This window comes from Nelumbo nucifera, chromosome 1, assembly GCF_055504915.1.
Source record: "Nelumbo nucifera cultivar China Antique chromosome 1, China Antique-T2T, whole genome shotgun sequence".
Taxonomy (NCBI): domain Eukaryota; kingdom Viridiplantae; phylum Streptophyta; class Magnoliopsida; order Proteales; family Nelumbonaceae; genus Nelumbo; species Nelumbo nucifera.
In genome coordinates this window covers 194,433,830-194,450,154 of record NC_142649.1, presented here as the reverse complement: position 1 = coordinate 194,450,154, position 16,325 = coordinate 194,433,830, and positions in this window count along the sequence as shown.

The window sequence follows — 16,325 nt, the reverse complement described above, 5'->3', positions numbered from 1 at the left end:
CTTAATTTCTCTCCCTAACTATTTCTCGACTTCTTGTCTGAACTCCTTGAACTTTTCAAAGGATTCAAACTTTTGTCTCATTAGGTACACGTAACCATATCGTGAATAATCATCAGTGAAGGTGATGAAATACACATGTTGGTTACGAGTCCTAACACTCAGGGGACCACATACATCAGTATGTATAAGGTCAAGCGGGCCTGTACATCTTTCAGGCTTACCATTAAATGGTCGTTTTGTCATCTTACCTCGGAGGCAAGGCTCACAAGTGGGAATATCTTCTATGGTTAGAAAATCCAAAAGACCATCCTTTACCAGCCATGTGATTCGGTCAACACCGATATGGCCAAGTCGGTAATGCCACAAGCACGTGGGACCAACTATATCACGAGTCCATTTCTTGGGGATTTCGACCGACGTAGTTTCGGTTAAGTTAGTTTCTAGAGAAGGATGTAGAATATAGAGACCGTTGTCCAGTTCCTCGCATGCGATGAATTTATTGTTCATTTTAATAGTAATCATATTACTAAAACAGACAGTATATCCATCAGCACATAGTTTAGAAACAGAAATCAGATTTCTTCTTAAGTTTTGTACATAAAGACAATCCTTAAGTACAAGTATTCCTTCTCTAAAGACTAATTCTACGATTCCTATCGCCTTAGCTGCAACACTTGCAGAAGTCCCCAAGTAAAGTGTCACTTCTCCTTAACTCAGCCTTCTGCTTACTTTGAACCCCTACAGTGAATTACACGCATGAGTTGAAGCCTCGGAGTCAACACACCAGGACACAGAAGCAACTAACAGATTAGTTTCCATGACACAAGTTTTGAAAATACCTTTCTTAGATTCCAGGTAGGTAGGACAGTTCCTCTTCCAGTGGCCGACCTGCTTGCAAAAGTGACAGGCATCGGATGCCTTGTTTTTCTTTTGTTTCTTAGATTTATTGGCCTTTTTGTGGGGCTTCCTCTTTTCCCTCCTCTTCTTGCTAGATTTGCCAGCTTCAACAAGCATGGCTATCGGCTCATCCTTTCTAATCAGTTCCTCAGCTCGTTGCAACATATTGTTGAGCTCTTGAACGCTGACATTCAGCTTGTTCATATTATAGTTCATAATGAACGGATTGAAGGACGGAGGCAAGGAATTAAGAATAGCGTCTATCTGTGTGACCAGATCTAGCCCGGACCCAAGGGCCTCCAGCTCACTTATGTTACCCATCATTCAGAGGCAATGGTCATGAACTTGCTGCCCCTTGGTCATCTGCACGGTCATGAACTACTTCAGGACCTTTTGGCGAGTAGTGATAGCTAAAAATATATAACTCTAGCAAGTGCACTAGTTATCAAGTAGTATAATATCGTTCCCACGGGGATTTAACAAAATAAGTATTAGAATCACAGTCTTCCCTAATTATTTGGACAGTCGAAATTTAGATTTAAGGAAACAAGAACTATTGAAAATAAAAACTGGAACAAAGAGAAAATGGAAACAAAGGTGATTACTAACCGAATATGCAATGATGAAATCACTAGGACTTTTGGTCCACCTAACCAATGTAATGAATATTGATGGGTCCAATTATCCAAGACTAATTATTATTCCCATAAGCTGAGATTTTCACAAATTTATTTAATATTCTCTCTTGAGATATACTAAACCTATGCCCATCAGGTAACCCTTCGATCTCTCGAGTAGAGCTCTCAAGATGGAGGTGCATTAAGTCCAAGAAAACCATTAAATTCAGTACATGGTACTTTCTCTTGATGTGCTTTGACTTCGAGTGAGCCCGAGGCTCTTTAGCTTGGGCGATCGCTCCATTGTTGTCACACAACAACGGGATGGGTGATGTGCTGGATGGAATCGCTCCCAATTCGTGTATGAACTTCTTCATCCACACGGCTTCCTTGGCAACTTCACTTGCGGCAATGTACTCGGCCTCGGTTGTGGAGTCTGTAGTGGACCCTTGTTTGCTGCTTTTCCAGCAAACAGCACACGATCCTATCATGAAAACATACCCAGATGTAGACTTTCTATCATCCGGATCCGACTGGAAATCGGCATCGGTATACCCTAGAACTTGCAGTGAACTACCATCGAATACTAGACAAAACTCTTTTGTCCTTCGAAGGTATTTGAATATGTTCTTCACAGCAGTCCAATGCTCCTGCCCTAGGTTTGCCTGGAATCTACTTACCACACTCACCACCTGAGCTATGTCCGGGCGAGTGCACAGCATGGCATACATGATGCTCCCTACAGCTGAGGCATAGGGAACGTCTCTCATGCTCTCAATCTCCTCAGAAGTCTTGGGAGACATCTTCTTGGAGAGAGTGACTCCGTGCCTGAAAGGAACGTTTCCTTTCTTGGAGTTTTCCATGCTGTATCTTTTGACAATTTTGTCAATATAAGCAGCCTGGGATAATCCAATTATCCGCTTCGATCTATCTCTATAGAGTCGAAGACCCAGTATGTACAAAGCTTCTCCAAGATCTTTCATGGAGAACTGCTGTGATACCCATACCTTGACCGAAGTCAACATTCCTACATCATTCCCATTGAGTAGGATATCGTCCACGTACAAGACCAAAAAGGTGATCTTATCCCCATTGGATTTCCTATAAACACAGGGCTCATCCGGATTCTGCTCAAAGTCAAACATTTTGACTGCAGAATCAAAACGGATGTTCCAACTCCTAGAAGCCTGCTTAAGTCCATATATGGATCTATTAAGTTTACATACCATGTGTTCCTGACCAGCAGCAATGAAGCCTTGCGGCTGCTGCATGTAGATATCTTCACTAAGATCTCCATTCAAGAACGTTGTTTTGACATCCATTTGCCAAATCTCGTAGTCATGGTACGCTGCTACAGCTAGCAGGATCCTAATGGATTTAAGCATGGCCACGGGCGAAAAGGTTTTCTCATAGTCGATGCCTTCTTTCTGAGTATACCCTTTCGCCACCAATCGAGCTTTAAAGGTCTCAATCCTGCCATCGGGGCCCTTCTTCCTCTTGTAGATCCATTTGCAACCAATTGCTTTTACCCCGGAGGGCGGATCTACTAGAGTCCAGACTCCATTGGTCTCCATTGAGTCCATCTCAGCTCTCATGGCCTCCACCCACTTCTGGGAGTCTATGTCTAACATAGCTTTCGCGTAAGTCACGGGATCCTCTTCACTAGTCAAGGCTTCCACCAGGTAACTATCCTGGTCATAACCATATCGGACTGGTGGTCTGGATACCCGGGTGGTTCTTCTAGGTTGGTCATTACCTGGATTTTGTGGGACATCTCCCACTGCTCCTGAGCTCTCCTCATCAAGAACTATTTCCTGACGATGGGTGTCCAGGATGTAATCGGATTCTAAGAATCGGGCGTTTCGACTGCAGAACACTTTCTGCTCACTTGGGTCATAGAATAGATAACCCACCGAATCCTTTGGGTAGCCTATAAATAGGCAACGGCTGGTTTTAGATTCCAACTTGTCCGCACTTGTTCTTTTAACGTGTGCAGGACAACCCCAAATCTTCAAGTGTCTTACACTTGGCTTCCTTCCGGTCCAAAGTTCATATAGAGTTTTCGGAACTGATTTGGTTGGAACCCGATTCAGCACGTAGATAGCAGTCTCTAATGCGTATCCCCAAAAGGATGTGGGTAATTGTGAGTGTACGAGAAGCGACCGGACCATGTCCAACAAGGTCCTATTCCTCCTCTCTGAAACACCGTTGAGTTGAGGTGTAGCAGGAGGAGCTAGTTGTGACACTATCCCATTGGCCTTTAAGTAGTCCCTGAATTCGTCAGAGAGATACTCGCCACCTCGATCTGATCGAAGGGCCTTAATTTCTCTCCCTAACTGTTTCTCGACTTCCTGTCTGAACTCTTTGAACTTTTCAAATGATTCAGACTTATGTCTCATTAGGTACACGTAACCATATCGTGAAAAATCATCTGTAAAGGTGATGAAGTACACGTGTTGATTCCGTGTCCTAACACTCAGGGGACCACATACATCAGTATGTATCAGGTCAAGTGTGCCTTCAGATCTTTCAGGCTTACCGTCAAATGGCCGCTTAGACATTTTACCTTGAAGGCAAGGTTCACAAGTGGGAAGATTTTCTACGGTTAGAAAATCCAAAGGACCATCCTTTACCAGCCTTGTGATTCGGTCAATACCGATATGGCCAAGTCGGTAATGCCAGAGGTACGTGGGACTTACTGTATCACGATTCCTTTTCTTGGGATTTTCGACCGACGTAGTTTCGGTTAAGTTAGTTTCCAGAGAAGGATGTAGAACATAGAGACCGCTCTCTAGTTCCCCGCATGCGATGAATTTATTATTCCGTTTAACAGTAATCATATTACTAAAATAAACAGTATATCCATCAGCACACAATTTTGAAACAGAAATTAAATTTCTTCTCAAGTTCTGTACATAAAGACAATCTTTAAGTACAAGTATTCCTTCTTTAAAAACTAATTCTACGGTTCCTATTGCCTCAACTGCAACACTTGCAGTTGTTCCCAAGAATAGTGTCACTTCACCTTCACTCAACCTTCTGCTAACTTTGAACCCCTGCAGTGAGTTACACGCATGAGTTGAAGCCCCGGAGTCAACACACCAGGACACAGAAGTAACTAACATATTAGTTTCTATGACACAAGTTTCGATGTTACCTTTCTTAGATTCCAGGTAGGCAGGACAATTCCTCTTCCAGTGGCCGGTCTGCTTGCAGAAGTGACAAACATCAGATGCCTTGTTCTTCTTCTACTTCTTAGGTTTGGCAGCCTTCTTCTGAGGCTTCTTTGCCTTTCTCTTTTTCTTGCCCGATTTGTTAGCTTCAGCAAGCATAACCACAGGCTCATCCTTCTTGAGTAAATCCTCGGCTCTCTGCAACATATTGCTGAGTTCCTGGACGCTGACATTCAGCTTATTCATATTGTAGTTCATGGTGAACGCATTGAAGGAAGAGGGCAAAGAATTTAGGATGGCATCCACTTGCGTGCCAAGATCTAGCCCGGATCCAAGAGCTTCAAGTTCATTAATGTATCCCATCATGCGGAGACAATGGTCATGAACTTTCTGCCCTTTGGTCATCTGCGCGGTCATGAACAATTTCAGGACCTTCTGTCGAGTAGAACGGTTCTGCTCTTCATACATTGTTCTTAGACTGTCCAATATGTCCTTGGCTAGTTCGATCTGATCGAACTGCCTCTGTATTGAGTTGTCTAATGAGGCAATGACAAAGCAGCGGGCTAGGGAGTTCTTATCCTCCCAATCTTGGTAGTCCCTCCTACGAGCCTCAGAAGCCCTATCACCCGGACGTTCCGGGGCTGGATTTTTCACTACCTTGTCTAACTTTTCGGAAGTTAGAACCAGCATAAGATTTCTGTACCAGTCGGCATAGTTTGGGCCCTTAAGCTTGTTATCGTCTAGAAGCTTTGCAAATTGACCGTTTGCCATTTTCTGATAAAACAGCAAAATCATTAGTCCACAACCTTAGTTTGATTCATGTTACCTACATAGATATGGCTTTTAATCTATGTTCCATTCCCATTTGTTCATCTCTGAGATTTCCCTCCTTTCTCAGTGACGGAGACGACGAAATGTCTCTGGAAATGTGGGAAATCACATGGGGTGCGTGAAGCCAACTGTTTCAGCTGCATAACCCCACCACCTTTCTGTGACGGATCATATCCACTCATCAAATGAGTTTCCCTTTGGCCTCTGTCAGACAAGGTTCAGAGCCGTTTTCAGGTAAACCTTTCTGTCCAGTGAGTGCTTACCCATCATATTCAGGTTACGCCAAGGTACCGTGAGAGAGTTCCCATTTTCTGGTGAAGCCCCTCCCACATCGGTCTATGACGCCCCTATCATCTTATGAAACACTCCAATAGATCCAACAGCAAATGGATAGCCCAATTTTATGGTGTGTTTCCTCATTACTAAAGGACCCATCATTGTGCTAATGATGGAAGGCCTTTAGAGAGTCCATCATATGGATCTCCCTATCACATGCATTCATATTTGCTGGAGGGAACAAAATTACGCCCTAGTTTTAATTTAGGTCAAACCAGAGTGGCTCCCACTGACTTTCATAAAGTCAGATTTCTGGTGGGCCTTAATCGGCTAGGGGTTCCGTATGCATCCCTTTTCAGGGTTGTGGGGCCCATCAAGCAAGGAGGGGTCATCCAATGACCTTGAGGGACACCATGGCAATGATGTGCATTCAGCCATGGTGTGCGCAAGAGCCACTAACGAGTCTTCATGGGCCAAGTACTTATGGCCCATGGTCGCAGCACATCAAACATCCAAACATCATATGTAAAGGAGGAATTGATCCAATCAATTAACTGCTGTAAAGCCCATTGAATAGCCCATTTAAAAACTAAGTCATTAACAATTAATGTCTACTAGGTGTATGGGCTGAATCGTAAATAGCAGTTCGGCCCATACAGCTCATCTCACAATAATGGGCTTTTGCAGTTTTAACCCTTTAAAACTGGGCTTTACAGGTGGGCCGAATTAATCCCTGTAATTGAACATCAGATTTGGAACAATAAATGTGAGAAATATGGACTGAAAAACAGTCCCTTTCGAACCCCAGATTTGGTCCAAACAGTTTTGGTCCAATCTAGTCCGAGAGGATCCAAAACTGATTTTCAATTCAAGAATTAATTCACGAAAGATCTGAAATTAATAATTTTGATTTCAAACAATCACAAAACAATCTATGGACTGTTCGCACCACCTGCAAAACAGAGGTTAATCACAAGGGTTGCAGTTTCACAAACTGCAAATCGCAGAAAGCGATTTCTCCAACTGCAAATCTCCAGCGCCGCCATCTTCTTCCTTCTTCTTTAATCAAGAAAAATAACAGAAATCCTATTTCTATTAATTACATTCTTGATCAAATCCTATACATTCAGTCTAAAAATAATAAAAAAAAATTATTTACAGACCGAATTAAATGAAATAAATAAATAGAAAAGAAAAAGGGTGCGCAGACCATCTGTGCCAAATCTGCACTGCGATCTCCAGGTTAGAACAGTCCATTAAATCAAAATAAATAAAGAACAATTCTAAATAAATTTTGGATTTAATAAAAATTAATTTCAGATCAATCGCCCTTAACAAGAAACAGTTTCTTGAAATAAAGAAAACAATCTGCGCAAATCTTGAAAGAACACCTTCTATCCATCTGCGCAGGGTCAGATTTGATTTTCTTTTGGTTCAAGATTCGAACCTATGGCTCGGATACCACTGAAAGAATGGTAGGATCCATCTAATGGACGCCATAAAGGTTGCAGAATGGGTGGGCGAATTTCAAAAATTTTCCTACCTTCTCCCAACTGGGAATCATATTCCCTAAATTTAGAATACAATATTCAAGGATCCTACTTGAACCCTAATCAAACCAGATCTGTACCAAAAGACAAATGGGAGGAATATACCTGATCCGGAGAAGCACTATCTCCCAAAGTTGGTGTTCACGCCCAAAGAATGCTCCAAGATCCGTTCCTGCTGAAGATGACACAGCTGCAGATGGAACAGAACCAGCAGGGTGCGTCCTACACACAGGATCCTTCACAAGAATCCTCTGGAAGTACTAAACACTGAATCCTTTTCAGTCTTTCTTGCAAGACTGATGTCAAGAACAGATTTCTTGACTTTCTTTTTCTGCAAAGATCCAATCTTGCAATGGTAGATGGCGGCAGCAGGAGGAGATCTCCAAAATGAAAAGGCTAAACTGCTTTTCTCTTTTTCTGGAGAGTATGAGATCTGATCTCAATTCGCAGGAACCTTTCTTGCAAATTTTCTTGGTTCAAAATCTGTTGTATTTCTCTCCTTCTTGGTTCGTTTTTCTCCTCCTTTCTTCTTGATTAAGAAACATCCTTATTAGGAGTTATCCCAATCCAAATCAGTATTTGGATAGGGGATAATCTTAATCCTTTCTGCAGATAGAGTTAGCTTACTCCTGATCTTATCAGGAGGTTACCAGATTCAAATCTAATTTGAATTTGGTCTCTAAGAGTGGATAAGGCTAAAGGCCCAATCATTTTACTAACTTCAATCTCAAATTCGCCCCATGGATGGGTGATCATATCAGCCCACCTCGAAATGGGCTTTTGGCCCATTAAGTGTTCAGTGTCTAATTACTTTCCAATCTGCTGCCCAGTTGGGCTTCTTTGTATGGCGTGGGACCCAAGCATTGATCTACACACCAGCCACATGGGTTCGGCCCAGCCGAATTCACTGAAAAACTCAATGAACCCCTTGAGTCCATCGTATGGACCCTATGGGCCCAACACTTACATTAAGTGGTCCCTGGGCCAAGCCATCTTATAAAAACCCAGGGACTGTGGGCAGGTGCAAGATTAGCCCATCAGGTATTATCCTAAATGGTCTTACACTTAACCTCTCAGCCCTTAACGATCAAGAACTGCCCGACAAGAGAGGACCTCTCCCTCGGCTGCAAGGAACAGTGCCGCACTCTCCTCTCACATGGATCCCGGGAATTAAAACCATTTGCAAACATTTTGAAACCATACATATATATAAATATATTAATTTTGCAAAATAAAATTCCAACGATTGAAATCAACTGCCGGCAGTTTGGTTTCCATCAGAGAGAGTGCATTCCCGATCATTACCCTTTGTCCGACAAAGTGGTTGATTCTGTCACTATGACCACCCACTCAGATGAATTCTCAAACTGCCCCAACATACCCAGGTTTTGATCCCTGCTAAGGATCTCACTGATTGGTATATCAAAGACAGCCTGATCCGACACCTAGTGAAGTGTCATAATCGAGTCTAGGGGTCAGGTGTAACTTTCCAGTTTTGCCCATCTATTTCCAAGGTCCAGGGCAAGACTGGAAATCTAGTCCGGTTCAAGGATTCAAGTAATCCCATACCGCATGTGCCTCGGGTCTTACCCTGATGGCTGAGACAGGCCATCCCAACACTTGGTGGCACACCAACATCAGCCTTGGCAGGATAAATCTCCCCAGACTTATCCAACGGCTGTGAACATTTAAAACTAACATGAATCTCTATAAATGTCCAATTTTAGGGTTTTACACAGAATTAAACCAAACAACATGAATTAAACATGCACTTTAATTATTTCCACTAAATAACAAAAGTACATCAAATCAGATTGAAGCTAAGGGCATACATAAACTGTCTAACAGTCAGGTCTAACTTTCTAGTTTTACCCATCAATCTTCAAGGTCCAGGGCAATACTGGAAATCTGGTTTGGTTCAAAGATTCAAGTAATCCTATATTGCATGTGCCTTGGGTCTCACCCTGGCGGCTGAGACAGGCCACCCCAACATTTGGCAGCACACCAGTGTCAGCCTTGGCAGGATAAATCTCCACAGACTTATCCAACGGCTGTGAACATTCTAAACTAATGACGGGTTGTTGAAGCCCTCAAAATTAATGCTAGTTCCACAATAAATTTTTTTTTTTTGTAGTAATAGTGGTACTAGGTCGAATCCCATAGGGAGCTAGGGAATAATTTCTTAGCCGAATGCGCAATATAATAGAGTGGGAAAATTAAATAATTAAAAATTCTAAAAGAACAAGAAAGCAATAGCAGTATCAAACAAGAGAAATCAATCTTACCGAATTCTGATTCATGGGTTTGGATTAATCAATTGGTCGTCGATCATAGGTAGACTTCGGCAGTCTTGCAATTCGAGCATTTAACCTTAGATTTATTAGGATAGCCATAATAAACCTTGTGTTTTCCTAAATCAGCTGACCAAACCCAGCAATTGATCAACACTTATCACTAATCAACTAGGTATGATAGCGTTCCATATCAATTAGTGATAGCATTAAGCTTTGTAAAAACAATTAAACCAAAATAACAATAATTGAGATAGCTGCAATTATCAAATCTTGTTCCATTGATTCCCTTTAGGTTAAAACATGTCAATACATTGGTCAAAGGCTGTCACGAACAATTGACCCAGAAATATATTAACCTAATTGCTACTTGTACCACTATTCGTGACAATTACGGATCACCGGACCATGGATAGCAGTAGGAAAATCAACATTAATTAATTTGTCAGACTAATTAACATTAACATCCAATGAGAATATGCACAAGAACCAATGAATACTTGAATTAAAAAGCAAGAAACTTGAATTAAATACAGAACCTTACGATGACACAATCAAACCTCCCCCCTTGAACCAGAAAAGAAAAGGCTTAGCTGCTCATGATTTTTGAACCCTCCAGGCTTTGCTTCTCAGTAGGCCGAACTGATTTTCTTGGTAGCTTGAGTTGTTTGATGCTTGATTGATGGATTGTTGGATGCCTAGAGCTGGTCCGCCCCCCTCTTTATATATGATAGCTATAAATATAACCCTAGCAAGTGCACTAGTTATCAAGTAGTATAAAAATATCATTCCCACGGGGATTTAACAAAATAACTATTAGAACTACAGCCTTCCCTAATTATTTGGATAATCGAATTTCAGATTTAAGAGTAAGAACTGCTGAAAATAAAAACTAGGAAAAGAAAATAGAAGCAAGGGTGATCACTAACCGAATATGCAATGGATGAAATCACTAGGGCTTTTGGTCCACCTAACCTTTGTAATGAATATTAATGGATTCGATTAACCAAGATTATTTGTCATTCTCATAAGCTGAAGTCTCTCCAATTTTATTTAATATTCTCTCTCGAGATATACTAAAACTACGCCCATCAGGTAACCCTTCGATCTCTCGAGTAGAGTTCTCAAGATGGAAGTGCATTAAGTCCGAGGAAAAACCATTATATTCAGATGAATCATGTATATATATCTCTATATACCATTCAATTCACACTATGAACTATTCAGTCAATTATGTGAATTCCTCTCTCGATTAATTCACATAAACCAAATCAATTAATGGGTGGCCAAGCTCTTAATCGCATTAAGTAAGATAATTCATAGACTATATGGAAATCACAATCTTGGATAAATCATAAAGATAAAAATATATTCATTAACAGGGTTAGGCTTTCCACAGCCCTAGCTAAAAACAAATCAGTTCATGATAAAAGAATTAAAGCAAACAAAGGGAAAGAAAGAATTAAAGCTGAACTCTTTGCAGTTTCCTTATTCTTGTATTCGTATTGGGCTTCTGCTGCGAACTGGGCTACCTTGCGAATTTGCTCAGACTTCGGGCCCGATTTTTACTTTTATGCAGTCCGAATCTATCAAAACTCAAAACATGAAAATTGTAGAGGTTTTCCTTATCTTTCCAATACATCTTGAATAATCTCAGTCGGAGTCCGGATGCACGTTCTACTTTAGTATATATATAGACTAGTGAATTTCCCCGTACTAGGTACGGGGAAGTCATACAGTCTGCGGGTCCACATAAATTGACCCTTATATGTCAAACCCGTAAAATTATACGAGTCATTAAATTCAACTGGAACTGTTTATTACTTTAATTTAACAATTCTTATTCTTATTATTAATTTATTTTAGTATTTAATTTAATTTTTTTGTTATATAGTAATAATATTAACTAAATTTATAATTATTTAAATATTTACTTAAAATGATTTTTTGCAACTGAGTATAATTATTATATAATAAATTTGTTAATTCATATTTTGCATTTAAGAATAAACATTAATGATTTGGCTTAACAATTTTAATTACTGTTAATAAATATTGATTCTTATTTAAGTTTTAACTATCGTATTCGGTAATTATTATGGGGCATGCTTTAAATAAACATTAATGATAACTGATGATTGTTATTTCGTTTTTTACTATTTACTTAATTAAGTACTTGATGATTGTTATTATTATTAATTATTTCTATAAATAATTGATTGTTATTATTATTTACTTAATTCAGTAATTTTCAGCAAATAATTATTTGATTTAATCTGAATTATTTCATTTTTTAATTATTTATAATAGACATTTAGGGTAGGCTCTTTATTTGATTTAATAGACTTACCATGTTTTATCTAGACAATGACCCCATACTAAGGGGCAACTACAGTATCATTTGAATTGAAACTTACTATTTAACAATAAAAAATCAATGTCCTATTGAGCAACCCACCCCCAAAAAAGTATCAATAACTTTGAAATCATTAATATATTGATAAAAATAGTAAAATTAGATGGATGTTTATAACAATATCACCAATGCTACTTAATATTTAGGGACATATGAATGAATAAAAAGCATTTAAATGATATCCATTCAAAGAGGCAAAGAAGGAAGAAAATCATTCAAAGAGCTGCTAACAAGAAATCCATGACAAACAACATTTGTAGGTGCATCCATCTTCTGAAGTAAGAGATGAAAAATATATGACTACAATCAAATCATCATCATGTATAACTACAATCAGCTGATAATATAATCAGGACTCCAAAGGCTATCCAACAAAGGAAACAGTAAAGAAAGGAGAATAATGGATCCATCCCAAGTATGGAAGTCACCTCCAAGTTAGGTGGCAATGCTTCTTTTGGTCGATCATGTTTATGGATTTTAAGTCTAAGCTCCCCATAGTGCACATAAACTGGCTATAATTTATCTTTACGAAAAATGTAGGAAAACCTATACATAACATAATGGTATGTTTGAATTATGGGAACTGGGAGATAGAAATAGGAAATGTAGGTTGAAAGTATAATTTTGGGCATGTTGATGTCTCAAATTCAAGTCAATTATAATACTCATAGATTTTTAGTTCATTCATTTAGTGGTAATTTGAATATTTTTTTATTCCATGTCTTTATTGAGTAATATAGATTAATAATATATTAATAATTATGAAATCAGTAATAATAATAAGTATATTATTATTACTATTATTTACAAATAATATATTCTTATTATGTGTTTATTTATTTTGAAATCAGTACTATTAAATTATTATTATTATTATTATTGTTATTATTATTATTATTATTATTATGAAGTAATTAATTTGTTATAATTATGATTTTTAATTAATTCCTGAAATAATAATTGATTTTACAATTCTTTTAGTTTAACAATAATGAATAATTAAAAGTTTTATAATTTAACTTTCACTAAATGAAATATTTATTGGAGAATAATGATAGTATTAATTTTAATAATAGTATTAATTATAATTACTTATAATAATAATAATAAAAATAATCATAATAATCATAATAATCATAATCATAATCATAATGTAAATAATTAACACTAATTATATATTTATGAAATAATTAATATAAATTAATATAAATATACAATGATTATATATCCCAATTAATAATTAGCATTATTAAAATACTTATTAATTATCATTAATTAATTAACATTCCGAAGTACTAATTAGCATTATTATAATTAAGGAATTAATTATCAGTAAGTAATTATAATCAGTAATTAATTTTTATTAGAAATCATTATTATTAGTAATAATTAATTATAATTATTTATAATAATAATATAATTAAATTGATTAATATAAGTATTAATTATAATTACTGATAATAATATTATAATTAATTATTTCAAATAAATGTATGAATTATAATTTTTGATAATAATTCTAATATAAATAATTAACATTAAATATTTATTTTCAAAATAAATAATATGAGTTAATATAAATATAAAATGAATATTTCTGAATTATTAATTACCATTATGAAAATCGTTATTAATTATCATTCCAAATTAATAATGAGAAATATTATCAGTAATTAAGTATTAGCAGTAATTATTATTAGCAATTAATTATTATTAGTGAGTTATTATTATTAGTAATTAATCGCTAAAATTAATTAATTAGAAGTCATTAATTATTATTTGTACCCCTCTCTTTCAAAAAGTTGACTCATAATCATTGTTATCATCAATGACAACAACTTGATAAATACATAATTTAATAAAAATAGGTAAATATGATTAATTTATTCTTTTCTCTTTTGGAAAAGTGAAAAAGAGAAAAATAAAATGGTTAGCATTGCAAATGAAAAATTATTTAGATTTTTTCAAAAAATCCAAATGTTCAAAAATAAGGTCATTAAACAAAGATTAATTAAAATTATTCAGTGAATAATAATTTGAAGAAATTAAAATTAAAAATTAATTATCTATCCAAATTAAAATGGGTAATTCCAGCAAATAATTTTAAGTAATTAAAGTTTGCTATTAACAATTTTTATTTATAATCAGGTTTAGTAATAGGTTAATAATATATAATAATTATGAAATCAGTAATAATAATAACTATAATAATATTATTATTATTAACAAGTAATATACTTATTATGTGTGTATTGATTTTGAAATCAGTAATATTAAAGTATTATTATCATTACTACTATTATTATTATTATTATTTTATTATTATTTTTATTAAGTAGTTAATTTTTTATAGTTACGATTTTTAGTTAATTCATAAAATAATATTTTCTTTTATAATTCTTTAAGTTTAACAATATTGAATAATTGAAAGTTTTATAATTTAACTTTCACTAAATGAAATATTTATTGGAGAATAATAATAATAATAATAATAATAATAGTAGTATTAATTATAATTACTAATAGTAATAATAATGTAAATAAGTAACACAAATTTTATATTTACAAAATAATTAATATGAATTAATATAAATATATAATGATTATATCCCAATTAATAATTAACATTATTAAAATACTTATTAATTATCATTAATTAATTAACATTCCAAAGTAATAATTATCATCATTAGTATTAGTAATAATTAATTATAATTATTGATAATAATAATAATATAATTACATTAATTAATCTAATATTATTAATTATAATTACTTATAATAATATAAATAATTAACATTAAATATTTATTTTCAAAATAATAAATATGAGCTAATATAAATATAAAATTATTATTTCCAAATTATTAATTACCATTATGAAATTTTTATTAATTATCATTTCGAATTAATAATGAGCACTATTGTCAGTAATAAATTATTAGTAATTAATAGCTTGAATTAATTAATTAAAAGTAGTTAATAGTAATTAATTTGTAATTAATAGTAATTATTATTAGTAATTAATAGCTGGAATTAATTAATTAGAAGTAGTTAACAGTAATTATTACTAGTAATCAAGAGATGGAATTAATTAATTAATTTAGTAGTTAACAATAATTAATAGCATGTCGAATTAATATCTACCTATTTAATGAAACTGGTTTGATTCCACTTCTAACTCTGCATGGTGGTTGGCTCCACTCTACATGTTAGTGGGCTCTGTTCTTAAACTACCACTAATCAGAATTTGACACATGTCTAGTAGGTTTTGTTCTTAAATTTCCACTAATTAGAATTTGACATGTGTCTATTTTGTTTAAATCTTTGGAAGGACAGGTGTCTAAATGTAGGTGGGCCACATGTCTATAGGGGGCTTTGGCCTGAAATCCTTCCTTTAATATATATACATACATATTTTATATATATATATATATATATAAATATTTAAAATTTTTCATTATTTTAATTTTATTGCTTAATATTCAATATTTTGTTATATAATTATTTATCTATTTTTAATGTTTTGTTATTTAAGATATTTAGTTACTGAAATATTTAAATAATGTTTTATTTTTTAATGTTAAATTTTATTATTTGAATAACATTTAAATTGAATAATTTGTAAAATTATAATTTATATTGTTACTACATAATTTCATGATGGATTTTGTAAAAATATAGAATTATTAATAATATGAATATTATTAAATCTATTATAATTAATTTTTGTGTTTTGAATAAATATTTTAAAGTTAACATATAATTTCGTTATAATATTTAAATAATTCTGAAAATTTTTAATTGAAACTTTCTTTAGATGGATGTAGATAAAAAGTGGAGGAGAGGATAAATAGGAATTAGAGATAGTTTAGGTGGGAACCTCTCTACTAAATTAGAGATAATTTGAGAGATAAATAGGAGTTAGAGATAATTTAGGAGATAAATAGGAATTAGAGACTGTTTAGGAGAAAGTGGAGGAAAGTGGTGCCACTTGGCTAAACATTAGAAAAGAAAATTCCTCTTTCTTTATGGTTGTTAGAAATAGTTAAGCCTATGTTATTTCTGAAAGGATGAGAGATCCATCCTATGGACACCCAAAGATTACGGAATAAGGGGCGAATTTCAAAAATTTTTCTCTCCCTTCAACTGGGAATCGTATTCCCTATTTAGAAAATCATATTTTCAAGGATCAATCTTGAACCATAAACTGAACCAGATCTGAACCAAAAGGAGTGGGAGAGGATTATACCTGATACGGAGAAATACTATCT